This window comes from Pinus tabuliformis, chromosome 6, assembly GCF_031772625.1.
Source record: "Pinus tabuliformis cultivar Carrire ecotype Pingquan chromosome 6, CPIR1, whole genome shotgun sequence".
Classification (NCBI taxonomy): domain Eukaryota; kingdom Viridiplantae; phylum Streptophyta; class Pinopsida; order Pinales; family Pinaceae; genus Pinus; species Pinus tabuliformis.
The window spans coordinates 459,006,421-459,018,897 of NC_142292.1; the positions used below are offsets into that span (position 1 = coordinate 459,006,421).

At 37.3% G+C, this 12,477-nt stretch overlaps 1 pseudogene; it reads right to left on the reverse strand.

The window, feature by feature from the left end:
- Positions 1-983: 983 nt before the first annotated feature.
- LOC149259289 (EIN3-binding F-box protein 1-like) overlaps positions 984-12,477 on the reverse strand; it is a 31,806-nt pseudogene continuing 20,312 nt past the window's right edge.

The following is a 12,477-nucleotide window of genomic DNA, read 5'->3' on the forward strand; positions in this document are numbered from 1 at the left end:
GGAGCCTCTGAATTGATCCTGAATTGACCATTTCTGAGTGGTTTTTGGTGGAGAACTTCTGGGAGAAGTTGTCATTGGTTGACCTTGTTCCTTTAGGAGCTGTAACAACATCTTTAGGGACTTTGGATCCCTTGAATTATGGACATTTCATGCTTATAGCTGTAAGGCACAAAAATGTCTATAACATTGTTGTTAAGAGTACAATCGTTCCATTAAGTCACAACAAAAGGCGGTTATTATTCTTAAGCTAGATATACGCAAGGCCTGCGACAATATTTATTGGTGTTTATTAAGGATGATCTTCCACAAAATAAACCTTTCTATTGCTATAGTGGACTTGATCTTGGCATATGTGACGATGGTTAATTACATTGTTTAGATTAATGGAGTGTCCACAAATTTCTTCAGGGATCGCAAAGGGTTGAGACATGGTTTTGCACTTTCTCCACTTATGTTTCTACTTGTCATCGATGGGATGAGCAAGAAAATAACCACGGAAAGATCGACAAAAATTTTTTTGGACTTCAAGTCACAAAGAAGGTAACTATAACTCATCTTATGTTTGTTGAAAATGATCTTATCTTTGGATAGATATCCATAACCCAATGGAAAGAACTATTTTTCATCATCTCAAATTTTGGGTATGCTTCTTTTATTTCTATGAATAGTTCTAAATATTTACTCATCCATACCTCTGAACAACAGGAGATCATATCTAAGATCGCACAAATCTATGATTTTGGGATCTCACCTGTGGATGATGGTTTCACCTATCTAGGCTATAGATTAAATCCAAACAATTATCATACTATGGATTGACAATGGATAATTAGGCCGATAGGCCTTCCTTTGAAAGAAACTTTCGTCGTCCTTTTGTTTCTGAGGCTGACACCTGGCATCCACATTCAGCGGGAAATTGTTCAACCGTTTCTGTTATGGTCTTCATCCTTCGGTGGAATGGTAGGCATTTTTGTTATCGGCGCCTAGCGGGGGTCAATATCCCTCGCTTCTGCTATCATTCCCGCCTGTCTATCGCCGTATGTGTCTCGTGTCTCGTCGAGGTCGAGAAGAGTCCCAAGCCCATGGCATCTTGTGCCATGCCTGCAGAGTCCCAGTAAAGCCAAGCATCCATTTCCAAGGAATGGGAATGAGCGAATATTAAGAGATTTCAAAGATTCACAGGTGGGTACTGGAACTTCCCTAAGTCCAGACTCTTTGATCCCGGTGCATTTTTCAAGTGTGAGCACCTTCAGCTTTCCACTACAGCTTCCTAAAGCATCTATCAGGCCAAAGTGAGATATCATATTGCGTTCCTCTAACTGTAAATTTTCAAGCGAAATTGCAGTTTTGGTAAATGATTTCAAACCTTTGTCAGACAATAATTCACACTTGCGCGCACTAGGGCAACCTTGTCCTATGGACTCCAAAACCGGGTCTGTTAATCCTCGACAACAGGTAATTGACAGTAGTTTCAGCTTTTGCATAACTGAAGAATTTCCCAGAGCCTGAAAACCCTTCTCTGTGACTTTCTGGAGATTTACAAATGTTAATTTAGTTAAATTCTTGCAGTAAAGTCCGATAGCAGCTAAAGTATGATTAGTAACTTTTACAGCCTGCAGCTTCACCTTCTCCAACTTTGTTGAACTCGACACTAAAGACATAATCCCTTGGTCACCAACAAGAGAACAGTCACTGACGGATAAGGATTTAAGATTGGGACAGTGCTGCCCAACTGCTTCCAGGGACTTGTTTCCGATTTTTGGACAGCTTTCTATGTTGAGGGTTAATAAGCCAGGGCAATTTTCCGCAATAGCTTCCAAACTCTTGTCTCCAATCAATGGGCAGTTGAACAGGTCAAGCTTTTCCAACAGATGACAGCCCTTAGAAATTGCCAACAATCCCTTACTGCTAATTAAGGGGCAATCCCAGAGAGATAAGACCCTGAGTGCTGGGCATCCAAGACCAATTGTACTAAGACCTAGATCACTCACCCCTCGGGAAGGGTGATTTCCTCGGATTTTGAGCTTGCCTAGTCCTCCTCGACCACCCATACCTATAGAAATTGCTGCAAGCCTAATATCAGTAGCTCTCTTTCCTTCCAAACACCTGGACAGGTCTCTAATAGCCCATCTTGGCTGCTTTTCACTTGTTCCTTTATCTGCAGTTCCTTTCCATCCTACGTCCAAATTCGTTGACTTTGACTCTAAATATTCCACTTCACCAAATCCATCATCGGAAAACTCTTCAAAATTGTTCTCAGTAAAACTTGCATTCTTTTAACACAGTTTACATTGTTCTGAGTAGTCTCTATTAGGTGTTTCTCCACAAGTTTTGGGGCTTGGTTTGGATCTCTTGATTTCACTTCTCTGCATGCTGCTCTGGAGCATAAGCCAGCGCTTCGACACACATGTGGATACGCTGCGGTCTCGAGCTGCTGGTAGATGTATGAATATTTCAAGAAGACATTCATCAGGCAGCATGCTAATAAGATCTTTATGTTCTTGCCTTCGCTTTGTCTCTCTGAATGGTATGATGAAATTACCACAGAGTCTTTTCCGAGGAGGGAAAAGTACTTCCATTCGAGGTGCAAGAGACAAGAAAAGATCTGTATCCACATGACCAGAAAACTTAGGCCTTCCAAAGTCTTCATCACCTGCAGATCCAAGGTATAGCACCCTCAGCACAAAAGATATATAGCACCAGCCATTTTTTTACTACCTCAATGGCAAATAAACCAAACATAAAGTGTTAAGAAACAGCCAACAAAGCCACAAACTCTGTAAAAAATGGGATAGGTGACTGAAATTTAGCTACAGCACCCAACAGATCACAACCAACCCTCGTAAATCATCTACCATACTTGAAAAGTTGAAACAAACCCACAGATCGTTCAGATAATAATTCCAGATTGATGAATAGAGTGATAATACGTTTATCCCTTTTAATTTAATATTAAGATTCATTATTCAAATAATTACACAGCAGCTGAAGGCCTAAAACTAGACAAAACCAAGGCTCCTGCTCCTAAGATGCTAAATGATAGTCAAAGGTTGCCTTAAACCCAGCAAGAACAAGCAAAAGCACAAGGTAAAATGGATGGAAAGAAACGTAGCAAATGATTTAAAATCCACAAATCAAAAGTCCAAAACATTAAAGCCCCGGACACCCATTAACGATAGCAACAACGACAACCGAAGAAGAAAAGTATTATGAATTTGAGGTTGAAGATGCAGAGGATGAATCAGATTCTGATGTTGGGGGAGATAAAGACAACCAGCAAGTAAAGGGCAAGGGATTGAGGTGGGCTGATGTAGACGACAATGGATTGGATAAGACGCAAAAAAGGCTCATAGAAGCTCTGCCTCCAAAGTTGTCTGGAAGGAGCAAGGCCTTGATGAAACATATAATTTGTTTATCAGAAGAGGATGATCCTAATCATGAAGTGGGTGAGAATAATGAAGCCCAAAAGAGTAGATTGGCTTGCAGTCCTCAAACAGATGGAGGAGCAGAACCTCAACCATCCCCTCTTCTTCAAGGTCAGTGGCTTTTCAATTATTATAGATGTGCTTCTTAAATATAGATGGACTGAGTAAATTATTAACCAAGTTGATCTGTATGACATTTTATTTTCAGTCCACTAATGCCTTTACTGCTCTGCAATTTATGCCATATGAAGCTTCTTGGCAGTGTTATCAGACTCTTCGCAGTCCAAGTGGAGTCGGGAGTTTGACTATGTTTTAAGAGGAAACAGAGTCTAATCAGCTGAATCTGAATCAATCCCGACTTATTCTTTAAAGTTTAAGTCATAAATATCACCCAAACTCACTGTTACCACTCAAATTATCACCTAGGAGGAAAAGTCCTAACCTCAATGGGACAACCTAGACGCATAATAGGCAAGCCACTCACTGTCACCTTGATGGCCTTGCCCGACCAAGGAGATTGCCTATCGCAGGGGGGATCCACATGATCAATTTAAACTTAAATTGTTGGGAGAGAAATTGGAAAATACTAGCATGACACCTTGATGGCCTTGCCCGACCAAGGAGACTGCCTATCCCAGGGGGAATCCACATGATCAATTTAAACTTAGATTGTTGGGAGAGAAATTGGAAAATACTAGCATGAATTGACTACTCTTATACTTAACTCAATCAAATCGATTCATTCGTCAAAGATGTGAGAATTTGCAAATGTTGAGATCAAGTGTGAAATACCCCGAAGTGAATGCTTAAATGGTTACAAACAAGTAGATTAATGTTGAGAACAAGTGTGAAGTAATCCCAAAGTGATGCTTAAATGATTACAAAATGTAGATTAATGTTGAGAACAATTGTGAAGTATCCCAAGTGATGCATAATTTGTTATAAAATTAGATTGATTCAAGTCACAAGGTAATGCTGAATCTAAAACCCCTGTTTAGATAGAGACCATTCACGTATGGAAATTTCAACAAGTAATCCATAAAGTCCAATTTTAAATACCATTCAAAAATTGCAACTGAAGACCATAAGATTTTGTGATAAATCATTTTTGCTTCATGTATTACTCCTTAAGAGAGTGATCTTATTCACAAAAATGCAGCGAATTTGAGTCATATCCAATATCTCTAGAACCAGTGGGTATTGACACACTCAAATAGCGCTTATTAAAGTGTTAGGTTGTAAGCAGTTGTGGTTATCAATTTGAAGCGTTGCCTTAGTACGTGTGTATGATCACAATATAAGCAGAGTTCACAATATAAGCATTGTCTTAGTACGTGTGTATGATCACAATGTAAGTTGAGTTCCCTTACTACTTTTTCCCATTCTTTTATGTCACTATTGAAGATATTTTTACTGCTTTTTCCCTGCCATTTGTTGTTGTTCTTCTTCTTCCCTGGCTTCTGGCAAGCACTGTTCTTTTGTGCAGAGAAAGGCTGGTTGATGAAGCTTGATGCATTGTCCAGAAATTATTGGAATAAGGCAAGCAGGTCCACGCCCACATGAGAATCACAGGGGCTCATCAGAATCCTTACTTGGCTACCAACCTTGTTTATCTTTATTCTGCCTGTGGAAGCATTGTCGATGCGCGGGCGGCATTCGATGAAGCCTATGAGCAGACTGTGTTTATGTGGAATGCTTTGCTCAGAGATTATGTTAAGAATGGGTTATGAGAAACCAAGGCTATGGAGATTTATAATCAGATGTAGTTATCTGGCACAGAGCTTGATAATTTTACGTTCTCAATCATGCTGAAGGCATGTGGAAGCTTAATGGACCTGCAACAGGGGATGGAGATTCATGGGCAAGTTATTAAGACCGGTTATGAGCTTGATGTCTTTGTGGGAGGTGTGCTTGTGGATATGTATTGCAGGTGCCGTTCTGTGGAGGATGCAACTAAAGTGTTTGAGGAAATGCGCCATCGAGATGTTGTCACATGGACAGCTATGATTGTTGGACTTGTGCATAATGGGTTTCATGGCGAAGCATTGGAATGTTTCCGGCAGATACATGTGGAGGAACACAAGAATGTTTCACTAAGAAGCAATGCTTCGATTTGGACCCCGGGGATATCTCTATACTCCTGCACCTGATGTGCACAGGGTGTAGTATTTCACGGATACTGAGTTTTTCATCAGATGGGATGGCCATTGGGATATATGTCTGGACGAGGATTTTCCCATAGCAGCCAATCACATTAAGGCGAATGCAGAGGAATTCAAATAGGTGTTTTTGCGTGTGCGTACAAGCTCATATGCAAGTGCAAGCAATAGGTTAATTTCGTGGTACTATGCTGTTTAAAGTTTCTGTAGTTTATTGTCTAGGGATGGATTCTGTATGCTATTTCCTGAAATTATGTTCAGGGCTTTTATATATATAATAATTAAACTATGTATTCAAAGTTTGCCTAATACTCTTTGGGATGTAAACAAATTTCAATGAACATCAAACTATTCTCATAATTGGCATGGATTCTTGCAACATATCATCGGCAAGTTTTTTTTCCCTTCAATTTTGTGATTCGTTCCTTCTATTCGAGGAAGGTTCCAGACCTTCACGTCTTACCTGAGCTAAAAAAGATAGAACAATATCAAAGGTCAATGAGCAAGTAATTCAAATGACAAGTATAAGAGCGATACAGTGCACTATTGCAAGTAAGATGGAATGTTCACAAATCAATGGGAGAGCCTAGACGCATTATAGGCAAGCCACTGTCATCGACACTTTCATTCTCGTTGAGACATCTGGCGTGGTTTCCTACTCGACCTCTGGGTATAGTCCTGCTTGACATATGTGCACAGATTTTACGTCACCTTATAATATTTATTATTTTAAACCAAAATACAATTCTTTCAATTTAACATTTCTATCGGCCTCTCTTTGCACCTTTTGGGGCAATTGCTAGTTTAAAAATTTGAGTGCAAGTTATCACATTGTACACACATATGGCTACCAATGGGGGGTAGAATGATCCTCATTTAGTCATTAATGCTGAACAATGTTGTTTGATGTATACATTTATTTATGATACCTAATAATATCATTCAAAATGAACATTCCATCATCACAAATTTTCTATGGTTTGAGGTGAGGGGAGGCAAAAAATTTCATTTGGTACGCTTGGGTGAAATTAAAAAATCAAATGATAGTGGAGGATGGGGTATAAAAGATTTAAAAATTTGTGGCTAGGCTCTATTGTCAAAGAGTTTTTGGAGGGCCATATGTGGCACAAGGATATGATAATCAATCATAAAGGAAAAATACATGAAAAATCAGTCTTTTGTGGATTGGTACAGGGTGGGGATGGTGTAAAAAAAAAATATCACGCTTTTGGAATAGTTTTATGAAAATAAAAAATTGGATAATGGAAAATATGCAATGGGAGATCAGAATAGGGGATTTGTTAAGGTGGGGATTGACCCAATACTGGGATTGCGTGGCCATGGGGACTTCACTTAGTGAACCTCTAACATAACATGTGTGTTCCTAGAATACTAAACAAAATCCTTAGTTTGACTACATATTGGAAAATACCTCTAAAAATCACATTATTTAACCCCTTACCAATTCAAACCAAGTACACATTCCCAATTTAAAAAACCCCTACTTTCACTAGATATTGTAGGTATCTATTTTTTAATTAATATTTTTTATACCTCTTTATATTTTTTCGTTAACTTTTGTTAGATGATCCAAAAATAAAATATTATCATAGATTATCAAGTAGGAATAAAATAATTATTAATTTAAGATATTAAATTAATAATTATTATCCTAGAATGTTTAATTATTTAATGGAGACATTAGAATTAGTATATTGTTGTAACAAGATATGACTCTCCAAAAGTGTCGTATCTTAGGCTCTATTTTAGGAGATTTGTTAGCTAGTTGTTTTGAATAGCATTTATTGTAAATGGACACTTGTTATTTAATAAGTTATCCATAATTAGAGGTAGTTAGAACATGGAGCTTATAAATAGCTCATTGCAAGAGTGTTTGGATGTTCAGGTGTAAACTCTTGCAAAATCAAATATGTAATTGTTTTTTTCTGATTAATAAAATTACGTGTCTAAGGGCACTTCTACCATTATTGTGGTATCAGAGCTCCAGCAATGTTGCAGTGGATGTGAAGAGGATATTCCAACTGTACAAGTTTTTGAAAACTCCATTGAATTGCTCAGCATATGATTGGTATGGAATTTGTCCCTTTTTTGTTCAAAAGAAAAGAAATTTTATTATTGTTTTTAGATTGTTAAATCTGAAAACCAATTTCTATATTATTAGAAAAGAATAAAAAAGAGAATTAGTGAAAATAATGAAGCGTTGTTGGATCCAAGAAATTGTCATCCCTCCCTCTGCTACTTGTTCTTCTTCAGATAATGCTCTGCACCAGTAATCGTACCCCCGGTAAGATATGTAAGGACCCATTCAGTGCCAAAGAACTTGAGTCTGAAGCATTTTGGACCAGAAATGGAAGCAAAAGTTTCACGCAATATGGAAAATTGATTATGAATTGATCTACGTTGAGGTGGTCACACAGTATGGAGAATGATTATGAATTGATCTACGTTGAAGTGGTCACGCAGTACATAGAACTGATTATAAATTGATCAGTGAATGATTGCAAGAGCACTACAACATATTCACATTTGGCAAGGCGACATTATTCTGCTCCTCAATGTGGAGTACAGATTCCTGAGTGGATTCTCAGGTTTGTTGTTCTTCTCACGCCAAATTTCTGCTACATGAGTATTTATTTTGGATATTAAAAGTTTGCTAGTGGTCCTAGGGGAAGTGAAAAGATTTCACGTGCAATTTTTTTTTTAAAACGGCCCCATACCCAATTCGATTCTGAATCTCACGTCTCTGGTGAAACTGAGCGTGTCGCAGAATTCTCTATCAGGGAGGATTCCAGTGGGGAATTGCTTCAGAAATTTCCACCTTCTTCGTACGCTAATAAGGAGCGGCTATGTGGAAATCCACTTTGTCGTTGCTGATTAATGGGAGTTGAACCAATGCCATGCTGCTGGCATTTCTTTCTTTGTGCTTTCCGGTGCGTGCAAACACGGATGGCACTGCGAAGACATTAAATAATTTAGGATGGGTCAAGAAATGAAGTCTTCATTCGCTTTCTTCAACTTCGATATTATGCAAAAATATTAAATTTGTTCAACACTTATGAGTACAAAAAGACTTTTCTTGATACAATTGGTGCCCAACCAATTGTTTATTTTGTGAAAAGTTCCCTTCATCCTCATCGGCAATGCCATGATTCCCATGTTGTAATTTTCTCCATTTCTCTTCCTCCGAATTTGATGATCAACCAACCAGCGTAAGAACTAGCTAGCCAGTGCCAACCAGCCTGGGTTTGACATGTAAAAAAAGATCCAGCGTTTGATAATTTTTTTTTTTAAAGGTGAATCTGAAAAGTCTTTGCTGGAGAGATAAGGAATATTTTTAATTTTGTAAATATTTGGAGAGATAAGGTATATTGTATTTTGAAGATATCTAGTGATTTTTTTAATTTTGGGAATTTATTGGTTGTGGAGTAATAAGGTCTTTTGTAAATTTTTGGAGTAATAAGGGGATTTTAACTGTAATTTTTGAAGGGATAAGTGTAATTCAAAGTAATTTTACTTTGAGTGGGGGTAACTTCTTTTTTTTAACCAAGTTTTGCAAGAGCATCATTGTAAAAGTCAAAATTTGAAAGTTACCTTGTAAATTTTGAGAAATTGACTAGAGCCAAGTGTAAAGCTCAGTCATTTTTCTCCTGCCTCAACGACTATACAAGGGTTAAGGCCAAGCCCTGATAGATCATGTTTTTTGCATGGTGTGTTGTGTTGCCCATTTGAAATTTTTTTTATTCTTGGTGTGAAGCTTCAACGCTACAATGTCAAAGTTGATTAATTTGTTTTCTGATTTTGGCAAACTTGAAGGCACAAAATCTTATAAAACATGGCACCGTCTCATCGAAAGCACTCTCATTTACAATGAATTATGGCAGGGTATATGTGATGGAGATATTAAGCCAAATAAACCCACAAATGCAGCTGCACTAGCAAAATGGGAAGTTAAGAATGCCAAAGCCTTAGCTCTTATTAAATCTTCTGTCAATGATGAAATGTATGTCCATATAGAAAATGCTACAGATGTGTGGTCTGCCTTGAAAACGTTTAAAGACCTCTTTGATACTCATCTGAATCAAAGAAAGTTGATCTACAATTAAAATTGTTGCAACAAAAATTAACTGAAGGAGGTGATGTTCTTGAATATATCTCAAGACTTAAGAATATTAGGCAAGAAATAATTAATGATGGTTTTCCAGCAATAGATGATAGTTTTATGGTAACAATTGTAGTTGATGGACTTCCTTCTTCCTACACGCATTTTTTTGAGACTTTACAATTAACTGGGAAATTAGAGAAACTAAAGTTTGATGAGCTCTGTGAAATGTTGACCCAGCATGATAAAACCATTGGGAAGAAGAAGAAAGTTGGTGAAGATGTTTTTCTCACATAAGCCAGCACTAGTAAATCATCAAAAAACAGTTCTTGAGGTAGAGGCAGAGGGATTTCAATCATAATCAAGTAGCACATAATGTACAAAGTCGAGGTCGAAGCCAAAGCAGAGGAAATAACTTTAATAGAGACAACAGTTCAGGAAGAAGTAATTTTCAAGGTAGAGGAAACAACCAAGGAAGAGGCAATTTTCAAGGACAAGGAAATAATAATCAAGGTAGAGGACAATCTCAAAATAGAAGTCAAAGTAGAGGCAGAGGACAATCTTCAGGAAGAGGAAGAGACTTAAGTCAAATTGTGTGTCAAAGATGTAACAAAGTTGGCCATTACGCTGAAGATTTTCGAACATCTCTTAATAAAATTCCCAAGTTTCAACAGCATTCAACACAATTTGCAAATGATCAAGATGATGATCACTCAACATATGTTTTTACTTCCTCACCAGCATCACAACTTTCATCCCATCTTAGAAGTGATTATGAAGATGCCCGGATCTTGGATTCATGGGCAACTCAGCACATGACTTGTCGACGTGATTTTTTCTGGAATTTTCAAGATTGCCAACTTAATTCCATTTTTCTTGTTGATGATACAAAACATACTCCTTATGGAAAAGAAGTAGTTAAAGTTTTTCTCCCTAACATTGGAGAAAAAATGATTTCCAATGTATGGTATGTACCAACTTTTAAGAAAAGTTTTCTCTCTTTATTCACGATTCGACAAGCTGGACATTAGGTGATTATGGAAGACGGTTTAGTCAAGATTAATTCAGTCAAACAGAAGTTGAAAATTGTCATGACAGGTTATGAAGATGAAAACTATTACGGATGAAAGGGACAAGTATTCCAAGGCAATTTGATTTTGCAGGGGTAGTAACTATAGGTATTTCACCTGTAAGACTATGGCATGTAAGATATGGACATTTAAATTTTGAGAGTCTTTCTCAATTGCAAAAACAAGGAATGGTTAAAGGACTTCCCACTTTCAAAAGGGAAAATGAAAAATGTGAAGGTTGCATTTATGGCAAACAAAGTCGAGAAAGTTTTCCAACAAGTTCATGGTGTGAAAACAGGCGACTACAACTAGTTCACAGTGATGTTTGTGGACCACTACAAACTTCCTTTGGTGGTTGCAAATATTTCTTACTATTCATTGATGATTTCAGTAGAATGACTTGGGTTTACTTCTTGAAGAACAAGTCAAAAGCTTTTGAGAAGTTTAAAAATTTTCGCCAACTGTTGAAAATGAAATCAAAGAAAAGATAGGTACTCTCAGGATAGACAATGGGGGAGAATTCACTTCAAATGAATTCAAAACTTATTGCAATGAAAATGGCATAAGACGACATCTTACTAATTTTTACACTCCACAGCAAATTGGAGTAGTCGAAAGAATGAATCGCACCTTGTTAGGAATGGTGAGATCCATGTTAACTTTCAAGAGGATAAGTCCAACATATTGGGCAGAAGCAATACATACAGCTGTCTACTTAAGAAACAAATCTCCAACTGCTTCTTTAGACGGAATCAAACCTTATGAATCTTCGTTTGGTTTCAAACCTCGAGTCAAACATCTTAGATATTTTGGATCAGTATGTTATGCCTTAGTTGCGAAAGAAAAACGAAATAAGCTTGACTCAAAAAGTTTAAAAAGCACAATGATTGGCTATTATGATGAGAAGAAAGGCTATCGACTTTTGACCAATGGAAAATTCATTGTGAACAGGGATGTCATTTTTGATGAAACTGAGAGTAAGAGTGCTGAAGAAATCGAAAATATTCTTCACAAGTTAGAAACTAAGGGCAGTAAAAGAAAAGGAAAAATGCAAAGTCAACCAACTTCACCAAATTGGTATGAACTTGATTTTCCTTCCTCTAAAGATGAGTCAGCCATTCCATCTACTTCAACAACATCATCTGGGTCTTCTAGCAGTTCATCCGCATCTCCAAGCAACAACAGTTCTTCTGACAGTGATTCTTCACACTCTTCACTTGAATGAAGAACATCAGTTTATATTAATCCTTTTTACAATGATGGATAGTTTTCAGAAGCACAAACAAGTGAGCACCAACTACAAAAATGGGCAGTTCAAATTTTGAAAGATGTAAAGCCTGATGAGTAGAATAAAATAGGCACCAGAAGGGCACATAGAAGTGAAGGAAAATTTTCCTTGATAGCAAATGATTTTACTGAACCTTCCACATACAAAGAAGTAGTAAAACATAAATAATGGCAACATGCTATGGTTGAAGAATATCAAGCAGTAATTGATAACAACACTTGGAAACTTGTTGATTGCCCATCAAATGTTAAACCCATAGGATGCAAATGGGTTTACAGAATTAAGTAGAATTAAAAGGGAGAAATTGAAAGTATAAAGCACGACTTATCGCAAAAGGTTTTTTACAGCAGGAAGGCATTGATTATGAGGAAACGTTTGATCCTACAACTAAATGGAACACCATCTTATTAACACT